Raw genomic sequence first — 13,054 nt, forward strand, 5'->3', positions numbered from 1 at the left:
GGATGGATGGCAGTGATGGAAAGGATTCCCATATTTACATCTTGGATGTGTACATGCCATCAGATAGCTCAGACTGAATTGCACGTGAGGACTGAAACCGATGCAAATACCACTCTATACATTAGATTGGGTATAATTACGCTGAAGAATGAAATCTGAGGTTTGACTTGCATATCAATGTGTACACAATTTAAGCAAATAGATGCAACAGCAGCCAAACAATATGCCAAAAAACATTTCCTGATGTTACAGTTAATTACACATGTATTTTTCTCTGATCCCATTCTCAGACTTTACATTTAAGATGATACACACAAACAGATTTTGCCAGCTCTGGATACGTTTTACAGATATTAAGTGTTCATGATTTTTTCATACTACAAAAAGGACCTGCCCTTGTTTACTGGATGAGGTGTCCTCTCAAGAGTTTTACAGACTTTTGCAATGGTGTTTTTTGTGGGGGACAAGGCATTTGGCAGTATCGAGATTGGCAGTGTGAAAAAAATGTGCACCTGTCTTGCACATAGTTAACTGACCCACGCACGTCATAGCCAATGAGCCAGTGACGTTGCACTGTACTTTGGAAACAGCTGGGCCAGGTCCAACTTTTGTGCCGGCCGGTCTCATTAAAATAAGCGAGGGACAGCATTTTTGGATGTGATGTTACTTATGGTGTGCACAAAGCCGAAGACCTGAACAGTATCACATTTATTGCTGTAATGTGAATAAACTGCCTTTAACCCCCTTTGAGACATTGTGCCGCTGAAGTTTGCAGCACTAAACACAAACAAAGCAGAGCTCTGTTTAAACAATTTCCTATCTTAACAGTGCATCATCTATATCTCAAAGAACAACATCCTTTTTAAACATAACACACATTCCAGTGGCACTGAATTCTGAGCCACTGATATAACTAGAGCCCTGATACAATATTTCAAGTCAAGTCAATTCAGTTTGTATTTAACTGATGTTATGTCAGGGCCTTTTTTTTATATAGAGCCAGTCTAGACCATACTCTTCATAATATCCTTTAGAGACTAGGGCTGCCATCTTTAGCTCTTCACCTTACTTTGAACAAAACAAATACTTAGAGGTTTGGGTTATTTTTAAGTTTCAAGTTCTCAGGTTGATCAGACCCCCACCCCCCACCCCAACTGCAACAACCATAGCTTACATCCACAGACAAGGTGTAAAGTAATGCTAACATTAGATACACACACAGGTTGTAATGTTAGCTCCTTGTCAAGGCTAGCCTGGTCTAGCAGAGATAATCTTAGTTTTGATAAATTAGCACCAGCCACCAACTTCATGATAGTGTATAATGTATATACAGCTCTGGAAAAAATTAAGAGACCACTCTCACAAATGTTTCTTAAATCAGCATCTCTACATGTACGGCAGCCGGTCCATTCCAGCGTTTGTTGGATTCCAACACAAGCCTCCTCATTCTACTTAATGAGACACTGATTAGATGATCACCTGAACCAAATCTTATTTTATGAGGAAGATTATAAAAACCACTGCTGTGATTAAAGATTGAGATTATCCCACCAATATTGATTTCTAAACTCTTCCTAAGTTAAAACATTAGTATTGTGTTGTTTAAAAATAAATATGCATTATTCGAGGTCTGAAAACACTGCATTTTTTTGTTATTTTTATTTTGACCAGATGTCATTTTCTGCCAATAAATGCACTATGTTCACTAAATGCACTAAATGTTCATTTTACTCAAACACATACATATAAATAGTAAAACCAGAGAAACTGATCATTTTGCAGTGGTCTCTTAATTTTTTCCAGAGCTGTATATTTAACAACAGAATAGTCATTTTTATGTCTGCCCTCACCCCATGACTGTTTTGTGATGCCGGGGCTTCGTGTAATTGCCCTTCCAGCGGATTTCAGTCTGTACAACCTTATCCAGGTGTCAGTAAGCAGCCTCTGTGATCAACCTACAGCATGCTGTGGTGAAATTAATTTTAAGTTGGATATTCAGCTCCAGTGAAAATGACTAAGTTCTGGAGTGAATGGCTGTTGAGTGTTAAATTTAAAGCTAGGTCTACAGTATTACTTTTGAAATGTGACTCCTGATACTCTGTGCTGCAACTTTGCTGCTGCACAGAGCAGATACTTTAAGTTTATAATTATAGGGTTCATCAACCAACCAAACATTGATTATGAACTTAGATGGTGGGGATCGTGGGCAAGTACTGGAATCGGTGTATGTCCAAACAACACCAGTAACACCTACTACTGCGACAAGCATAACAGAGGCCTTATAGTTCCCACCAAGAGAAAGCACTAAGGTGACAGCAGTGAGGAAGAACTTCCTTTTAACAGTCAACAAGTTCTGCCTCTCACCATCATCTGTTAGTAAGGCTTTGTTTACAGGGAGGACACTGCAAGACACTGCATGCTAACCACATTACTGGAACATTTTTCAGTGGTGTAAAGCCCCAACCCAGTTTTGACATATATCATTTTTTCCAGTATTCCCAGAGACAAATGTCTCTGGTGGAGGCTATGAGTAATATCTGCAAAAAATACTGTAATAATAGCAGATTAGTCTCTAAGGTAACTGTAAAAACTCTTCATTCTGGTGCTTGGTCCTTTACTAGGTTTACTTTGGCTCTGTGTAAAGTAAAAGGTCATTGCTCACCCAGCAAGCTTCAGATGTGCAGACCAAACTGGAAATTTTTTCTGTGAGTGGCAGTTGACCTAATGAGTCTGACTGGTGTGCCAGTCCAGTCAAAGCTGAGGTACTGTAGGCACACTCAGGTCACTGGACGGCTACAGTCTAATCACACACTAATCTCTGATGTTCCAGTTCTGCACTGGGATTACAAATGGGAAGAAAGGATCCCAGACCCTAACAGGGAGGGGATTAAATGATCAGCACTGGAACAGGGCACCCACTCTTCTCTTTCCACTGGTCTCACAGGTAGGAGCTCCCTGGTGGTCTGGTGTGAAATGCCGAACTACAGAAGAGAAGAGATAGAGTGTGTGTAGAGCAATGTGTGTGCTTGTCTGTCAGGAGGTACATTCTGGGCTTCCCAGACATTCTGATCCCAGGATCAACAGAACAATACAGGCTGAGTCATGCAAGTCCACCTTTCGGGAAAGAAAATCGTAGCCGTGTCATGTTACCGTGTGAAGGATTTACTTGTGTGTTTGCAAAGGTGTAGAGTGGGCCTCAGTACTGTAGTCTGGGATGAACGTGTGTGTTTCTGTGTGTTTGCAGGGATGGACGCTTATGCTGTTAAGCCCTGGCCCCACAGGACGACAAACCCCTACATTTGGTGGCCAAAGTACATTTTGTTGGGGCCAAATGTAATCTTGAGTTTAAAAAAAAAAACAATACAGAAAAGGCAATTCAACGCAAGTGAAAACACCACAGAAATGGCATATTAAGCCTTTACTCTATTATATTGCTATTAATATTAAAACTGAGATAAGACATTAAACTCCTCAGCCATGTTTCTTCGGACAAACAGTGATTCTGCAATTTTCCACCAATATTCATGATATTTCAGTATGAAGAAAGATGTATTCATGTGTATGAGTTGAGGTCTTTTGAGCCTAGTCACCCTGGCCTCGCTGATGCATCAGTGTTATGTCAGCGCCCCTCTCATGTCATGGGTCCGTGCCTCAGGACAATAGGTCCAGGCGGTGCCACAGGGCCTTGAAGCCAGCTATGAAACAGAGCAATGACGCAACATCCAACAACCTCTTCCATGCGCATTGTATTATGTGTGGCCTTTTACAAACACAGGAGGCATTGTAAACTCCACCTGCCAGAGATGCAGCAAAAGTCTCTAGAAATCCAGCTGTCTACAAATGTGTAAGCATTTACAGAAAAAAAAATGGAGAAATTCTTTTTCGCAGATGGAGAAAATCCAGTACACCAGACATGGTACTTCAGATGGGATACACCACCACACAAATACTCTCCAATACTAACAGATTCATATTAAACATAGTTTTGGACAATGTCATTGGGCCTATAAAAATGATTCAAATAGATTTTACACAGTGAAATATATTCACTACACGCTACTTCACTACTATACTGTACAGTAGTGACCTAGAGAGCGTGACCCATCTCGCTCTGCCATGTAACCCCCTGAGCTTAGTGATCACTCTAGTCTAGTTGATCAGTCAGCTGTCTGCAGTTTGGCCCAGTTTGCTTAATGGATTATTCTGAATATTGTACAGTGATGGATGACTTGGACTTGGGACTGTCTGCCACGTAGTGAGTGTGACAGTCCCAGTGGCTCCTATAGAAAAGCTCAGGGTAGAGACTGAGCACTGCTCTTTAGTGAAGGTGGTGAAGACAAACATACAAACATTTGCCAACCCAACCAGTTAGTCTTCCGTGTTAATGTCTTCTCTTATATAACATCTAAAGCATGTTGGAAGCATTTGCAACGTGTTCCTCTACAATTCTTTACTATGCCACCGTGTTTAAAGGCACTAAACTAGTTCCACTTTTTTCACCACAGAAACTTAATTTGTGCATCAAAATATTCAGCTCAATTAGGACATTCCAGCTATCACTCAGATTTTTTGAAAACTTTCATACTCTATTCAAAACTGACACATTTTTCATGCATTTTCTCATGCATGATATCAGCCTGAATTGTCAACTCATTACATGCCATTTCCATATTCAGACAACTAGTCAACTTGGTGGAGTGGGCACATTTGAAGATCTGGTCCCAGCAAAGTCTTATCTACTCATTCCTACTCATTCAAAAATAAACATTATGTTATAAAATACTGCACCAGTGCCACACATTTTATTTCCTGGTTTACTAAAAATCCCCAAATTCATTTAGTTCTAAGCACTAGATGTGCTATAGAAACTTTGTTTATGGTATGCTTTAACTATAGACTGACAGCAGGGGTAATCAAAAAACTTTTTTTGTTTTCATTTTTATGACCATAATACAGAAACAAGAAACATCGTTGAACTATTTTTAGTGAAGCAATGCAGTTTAGCCGACAGCAATTATTCAAGCAATGCTGTTTAGCTTCTAGCCATCAGTGAAACAATGCAGTTCATCTCCCAGTGTGTATTATATTTTGCATCCCACATCCCTTTCACATGTTTGTAACTAATCATACACCCTTCTACACTTTGTCAAACTCATATCTACTCATTCGTATATTCTGTTGAAAACTTAATTCAAAACTTAAAATGTTCAAATTTTTTAATACATTATTGATATTAGTTAACTTCTAAGGGCAGCTTTTTTCTTTATTTTATCTGATAGAGACAATGCAATTTAACATAGTTCCAATACAGAGTATGAAACTGATGTGTTGCACAGGGAGTTTATAGCTTTTGCTCATCTTCAACTCTTGTCCCTAGTTGGACTTTTACATATGATCCTACAGTGTTGTTAAAATATACAGCTTCAAACATCATAAAACTATAATACACTACAAACATGGGTGCAATAAAATACATATACCGCAATCCACATACAACTACATGCATACCGCAGTGCATACAGTGCAACATATACCACAATACACATACACTAATAACTTAAAAATTTGAGCACAATTAGCCACAATTATAAGAGTGAGTGCAGCTATGCTTTGCTTTTAGCCAGCACTTGACCTTTGTTGTAAAGGATTTTTATATCTGGAGCCAATTTGATTTCAAGCATCAGCTTTCCAAGATCCAGCATTCACAACGCAGTTTCTGAAGAAACTGTGTTCTCTGTTTGGAAATGTTTTCAAGCAGTTTTCTTTGGTTTTATAGAAAAACCTTCAAGGATAAAGACTATTTGGTCCTAAATGCAGCTACTATTTACCATGCACTATCATGGAGGCAGTGGTCAGGTCACTGGACATCTACAGCTTAATCATGGACTTTCAGTTAACCCCTTTTCCGCTCGGATAATGAGTGAAGTATCATACAGTTACACCACAGTACAGCTACAGTAGGGGTGGGATGGGGGGGTTAAATTTGTGCTGTAAGTCAAGGAGTACCTTTAAATTCCTGTGTGGGGGGAAATCACAACAGTATTATTCTGGCAACTTGACATCCCATTTTCCACTGCATCCAAAAGCCCTCCCCCTCATTCCCAGACACGTGAGGAAGTGAAACATGGGTGAGTGTGAGAGCTCGCTACACAGAGGGGATGGGCCCATATGCTCCTTCTTTTAGGCTTTGGGGAGCTCTAGTACTAAGTATGTTGATAGTGATGAGTGTTGCTGGCACTCTGTCACCCAATGCCAAGTCAAGGACAGCCTTGTTTACTCCTGCATTTCCCACCAACACCCACACTCCTCATATCATTCCTTCTACCTTTCCTTTTGTTTACAGTGGAAAGAAGGCTCATCTGATCACAAGATAGTGACTCCTTGATGATAAAAAACACAATCAAAGCACCTGTTTGTCATCTGCTGGATATCTGCCAACATCATAAAAACACATCAGTCATACCCAGCGAAAACATTTAGCCTATCTTAACAACTCATCTATTCTCTATTGAGCCTTCAAGAGCTGGTTTTATGACACTCTTGTAATTTCCTGTTTTTTTGTTTTTTTTTAAATAAAAGATAAAAAGGCAGATTGCTGCTCTTGTATCGAGAAAATGTCAGTTCATATATCGTATATCAGCAGTTGATGTTGCAGTCAGCGACAAACATGAATGATTCTTTGATAACAATACGGATGTTTGTCTGAACAGTAAACACAATCATAAAACATGATTCAGGGCAATATACAGTAAGTGAATAATCCATCGTGAGGATAAGACTTCCTCTATTGATGCCAATATCGAAACGTGAGGCTTAGCCATAAACCCTCTTAGAGCCTTTTATATATTGTTTACACAGAGATGAGTAATCAAAAGCAGGGGCTAAAGAGCAAAAAAAAAAAAATAGACAAAAACATTTAAGAAACTGGTCATCATTCTGATGCCAATAGTCTTCAACAGAAGTTGACAGGATTGGAATGAGCACTGGATGAAAATGACAGTTTTGCTAAAACTAGCCAACTACTGCAAATCTAATAATGTGAACTTGAATTTCATAGTTACAATAGACCTAGATATTTCACCTTCATTGGTGATAGCCTTCCTTTACTTTCTCAAAGCATGTCTTTGGAGAACACCTGGACAGCCGCATTTAACTTCAGATTCTTCAAGCGAATCTACACATTCTTCAAGTACATTCCTGAAGACCATTAACACATACGTGTGGCACAGGCATGTGCTACAGTTGTCTACAGCCAGAGGACAAATGCTGGCCTGGATGATCCCTATGAACTGGCTTCCTCCAGGTTACAATGCAGCGGGTGACTTGGAAATCAAATCTCCATAATCTAACATGAGCAAATTCACACTCAATTGCAACTCACTGTGGAATCTACTGCAGATCATGTACTGTACATATGAGTGAAAATTGAGAATATGTATAACCTTGTAGCATTGTGCCAACATAAGCTATACTTGATGTATTTAGCAGTAGCAGTAAAGACCCTAACAAGTGACAGAGATAAATGTATGCTGTCACAAGATGCCATGACACCAAATGATTACAGTACATAAAATCGCTGCAGCCTCCTTAGGTTGTCGGAGATAATACCCTGCTATCAGCTTGACACATTCAGCCTGTCAGTGAACAACTAGCTAGACCCTGACCCACTTTGAAGGAAGCAGCTGACTGCCTCTCTTAAGTCTGCATGGGGTGGGCCTTGTTTAAGGTGGGGGCCCCACAGGATATCTGTTTGTAAACACACATGCCGCACTGTAACGTGAAGCACGAGAATTTTTGAAGAGAAATGACCGAGCGAGTGTGTGGGCAAACAAATTGCCGGGAGTGTCACAGTTTATGTTTCTGTCTATTGTGCGGGGGCCATCACTCACATGCTTGTGCGGAAAATAATGAAACGTGTTTACCGGCCTCAGTGTTATGGCCCAGTTTCTACACCCGGCAGATCAATGCTAGTTCTGCACTTGCTCATCATCACCATGGGAACGGTCTCCAGAGGACAGTATACATGTATGTGAGCAGCGTGGGAAGAGATATTCAAGGTTTTTGGTTTAGAAAAGTAGGGTTTACATTTCCAGAAAGAAGTTTCATGCTCACATGTACTATTCAACAAACTGTGTGATGCTGAATACAAATGTGTCACCACGTGTTTATTTTATTCTTTGTGTAAATATGAACAGGACAGATATTGCATGTCTGCACCAGGTTATATATAGCTCCTGACTGTGGCTCCTGTCTTGGTGGTCTGTTAAAGCTCTGCTGGCACATTTTCACACACCTACACCTTGCCAAATTAGCCCCCCTCCCAAGCCTTACCCTTGACTTCTGACCTCCAGTAGATAACTGAAACTGTGATGCTGTGCATTGATACTGCCTCCCCCAGCTCTGATTTCTCAAGAAAAAAAAATGGGTCAGATTCTGCATCCCTTGTCCAGGATCTGGGTGGCCAAGCAGGTTCTGTCTGCATGTAGCCTTTGGGTACTTTCCAAGCCGCCACACCAAGTCTGCTCCACGTGCTCGGCCTCAGACAGACTCTCACTGCCCTGCCCCCTCCTGCTCCACATCCTGTCGGACTGCCTACTCTCACGTCTGCATCCAAACACTTGGACAAGTGCACCAGAATGAAGTGTATCTATAGCTAATTCAACCTTTCACACACAACACATGTGGTCAGCAGTTCATTGAAAATATCCATCTTCACAGATCATGTAATGTTAATGTTTTTTTCACATGCCCAGTTGGGCAAGTGGGTGAGAAAACTACTTGTCCAAAGTAAATTTTTACTCGACCCTGTGCAAATTGTTTTATTTATTAGCAGTTGCGAAATAACAAGAAAGACTTAAGTTGATTGTCATTTTAACCTAGGGCTACAACAGCTATAAACTGTCAGAAAATATATATGCCATCTTGTATAAAACAATATTTTAACTATTTAAATTTAAATTTAATAAAACAATTTAAAATAATTTAGTAATTTTATTTTTTTTTTACCACTTGCCTGGTTAAGCAAGTGAGTTGCTAGATTTACTAGCTCAATGTGGCATTCAACTTACATTTTAACTTACATTTTAAGCGGTTAATCATATAATTGAGCCCTATCATGTAGCCTCAAAATCTCTCTGAAAACATGTTTTTAAACTGAAAATGTCTCCTCTTGTTTTCCATGTAAAGTACATTTATTTCAAATGCAAATAACATTTTGTAGGGATATGACATTTGATTTTCTTATGGATAAAAGCACACTTTTCTTTATTTGCATGTACATTGTCCTATATTTTTATTTTATAAAATGAGATTCAAACAACTAATACTAAATTAAGTGCACGTTAATGTATATTGCATAGTAGAAGATAGAAGGTCTGTCCATGCCTGTTTTGCTACACACAGATTGTTCAAATGAAGTTTCCTTTTGCCACACCAATCCCTGTTCTGTGACTTCTCACATACCCACAGTCCAACTAGCTGTCAACACCTCCAGTGTTTAGGAGCAGGCTGCAGCACTCATATAGTTTGCTGAGAGTAAAAGACACACACACACACACACACACACACACACACACACGCACGCGCGCACAGACACAGATACAGAGATAAATCAAAGCAAGATGCATGCTCAAAATTTCCATCTTTTGAACACATGAATAAAAAACAAGCCTAGAGTTAAACACTTCAATCACAGAGCGTATTTCCATGAAAAGGAATAAATCAACATCTTTGCCCCTTATTGATATGCAAATCACCTACATGCAAATGAACACTCAGTACACTGTGTCACAAGTTTAAAACCAAGCAGTCACTGTGCTTCATAACTCGGTCAACACAGCATGCCTCGACAGCCCTGGTACAAAACAAATCAACACAACACAAACTACATTTGGTTTGTGGTGGTGAAGTAAGCACTCATTCAGCTTTAAAACCAAGTAATGGAAATAAATTTGTTTTCACGAGATACAACTTAGTGGTGAGTTTAAACATGGATCCAGGCCAATACTGACAGAGAATACAGTAGAGTCCTGCATGCCTGAATGCCTCGGTGGGTGGAGACTGTTGAGAGAAGGAAAACAAACTTTCTAACCTCATGGCCAACGTCAGTTTTTCTTAATCAGTGTGAAACACGAGCAGCCTTATCTCTGGTATCTTCCCTGCAGCCTTCTCCAAACCTGAAGTTAATACACAGCAGTGGAGGATCGTAAATATCAACAGCTGTCATCTTTGAACTGAAACTCGCAAATCTAGTTTCATGAATGCAATCTGTGGGATTTACTGCAAAGCCGAGCAAGGTTTGCAGTGGAATAAATTAGTCAAAATGACATGATGCGAGTTGTTAACTATGAGAGCATGTGCAGGTCTTTCAGTGCACTGTACATTAACGAGTTCCATATGTCTCAAATATGCAGAGAGTGAGCCAAAAAAAAAAAAAAAAGATTTATATAAACAGAACCACTCCTGCCCTCCACGTGTTGCACAGGACGTCACGTGGAGCCTAGGACTGCCAAAATCTAGAACCATAATATTTTGATTTTCATGCTCTCTCTCTCTTTCTCACACACACACACACACACACACACACACACACACACACACACACACACACACACACACACACATACACATACACACACAAGATATACAGTATATGCTGTCTGGGCTCAGTCTCGTGCACGCTGAAGATTCAACCCAAAACAAACAGAGCAGGGAGACGTTTACCATTCAAGGACTTCCATGAAACCAAAGTTCATCGGGTCGCATGAAAGCACTCACAGTTAAGTTTCAAACCAAGGAGCAAAACTGAAATATAAACACCATCTTACAATTCACAGAATTTATCACTCTACAAGTTTTAGCAAGCTGAATTTAAAACTTTTTTAGACCTTTTAAAACCATTATGACTGCAATTGAAGACTTATTTCATATCCATACAGTCGAAAAAGTACACGCAGTTTCCATTAGTGGTTATTAGTTCAATGTTGGTTTTGTTTTGTACTGAAGTTTTTATAGCACAATCAATACATTTTTTCCGCCAAAACACATTTAAAAGTGGGACTGAAGTTAAATCCAACTTTCAAAAGTAACATTAACTTCATAATTCATTTTTTTAAGTCCTGTCAAACTTGTATTTAAGACATTTTAAGACCTAAAATTCAGCAGAGGAGGCAAAAGTAACACACTCTTTGTATAGACATAAAAAAAAAAACTAAAAGTGAAAGTACTGATTCAATTCCTTTACTCGAGTAAAAGTGAAAGAGTACAGGCTCTGAAATGTACAATAAGTATAAAAGTAAAAAGTAGCCCTCTGACACTTCTACCAGCTGTTTCATCATATCAGGTCGTTTTTGTCTTGTTACATATTGTGTACAATATACATATTTATGTCTTTTATGTTATTTTTGTTCTGTAACATCTTTTTGCATCTTTTTTATCTTCTTACATCTTTTGTCTTGTTATCTCATTTTAATCACTTTTGCCTTATTTGTTTTCATTGTTACATCTTGCTTGTCATTTCATTTTTGTCTTGTTATGTCTTTTACGTTAATTTCATCTTGTTACATTTTTTTGTCCTGTTACATCTTCTGTTCCATTTTGCTACATCTGTCACATGTGATATGCACTGATGGATACACCAAGGCATCGTCTTTTTAATGTATTATGGTAGCGTGCATTTAGGTTGAAAGTACTCTTGATGTTGGGAAGGCGGTGCACAATGATTAAAGTACAAACCTGTTTTGAAAATTTAAGGAGTAGAACGTACAAATATTTGTGATAAAATGTAGGGGATACAAGTAAAAAGTTACTCAGATTAAGTACAGATACCAGCTCTGAAATTTGGATTACTGGATTTAGTCTTTAGCTTCGGCATTGTAGCTCAACCCCTGGAGATTAATAGTCTTATAAAGTTTTTGCAATTCTCAAAACACTGTATAGGATGAAATGGAGTGGAAAGTGGATGACTAGTCAGGTCATGGAGTTTAGTCTTACATCTAGGACAAAAACTACACCTGCTTGTCCTTGCAATTCAGATAAATGAGCACAGATAAAATGCTGGCTTTGTTTTTTTTTTTCCTGACACAGAATTTGCTACTGGCTGGTAGAAACTACAAGTAGGATTCCTTTTTAGGTACAAAGGTCAAGGACCTTGTCCTCACCACAGTGCGGTGGTCTCACTGTCAAGTACGCTCTGTTGTACACAAGTTGTCTTTTTCCAGGAAAAGTGGGATAGACATCATCTGTTAAAAGTCAGACCCAAGACTCCTCCCCATTTGGCTGTACACGAAGACTGTGTTTTTGTTTTCAGCCTGCAGATGTAAGGTCTTTTGGAGTTCCCTCACATATGTGTGTGTGTGTGTGTGTGTGTGTGTGTGTGTGTGTGTGTGTGTGTTTGTGGCCTGGGCTGTGTGAGCATGCCTGGGTTTTGCAGATGTTTGAGAGAGTGGGAGGAGTGTATATAGGTCCTGTGTGCTCCCTCTGTGTTATGTAACAGTTCAGTGAAGACTGACTGTATCTAAACCCCATGACATTATATTGACATGGAGAACAGGCTGTCCAGAGGTGATGTTTCACAACCAATTTAACACTAACCATCAAAATAACAAGACTCTAGTTGTAGAATGCAGAATGTTTTCTGCTGCTGGAAAACACAGCACTTACATATTGTTAAACTAAAACTGGAACCCTAAGTGCAAGCAAACATGAAAACTGTGAAAAGGATAATATATGTTTAGTTTCTTGTTACCAATGCTGATAACTAGTCTAAAATTTGGTTACAATGCCTACGTACCTTAAACAACAACAACAACAACAACAAAAACATTTTCATGCTTCATGTTAGCTTATAACGTCTCTTTGCTTTGTCCTCTGGTTGATTCATTAGCACTCAGTAGACTATGCAGGTCACTGGTTATCATAGTCTGCTGACCTGTATGACTGGGAGAGCTGCACAGATTCTCTGGCAAATTTAACTCTCGTGTTGGCCCATGTGAACACTTGTGATTATTTGTGTGTGTGTGTGTGTGTGTGTGCGCACATGAGTGATCAACGGATC

Source organism: Lutjanus erythropterus, chromosome 2 (genome assembly GCF_056507025.1).
Source record: "Lutjanus erythropterus isolate fLutEry1 chromosome 2, fLutEry1.hap2, whole genome shotgun sequence".
NCBI lineage: Eukaryota > Metazoa > Chordata > Actinopteri > Lutjaniformes > Lutjanidae > Lutjanus > Lutjanus erythropterus.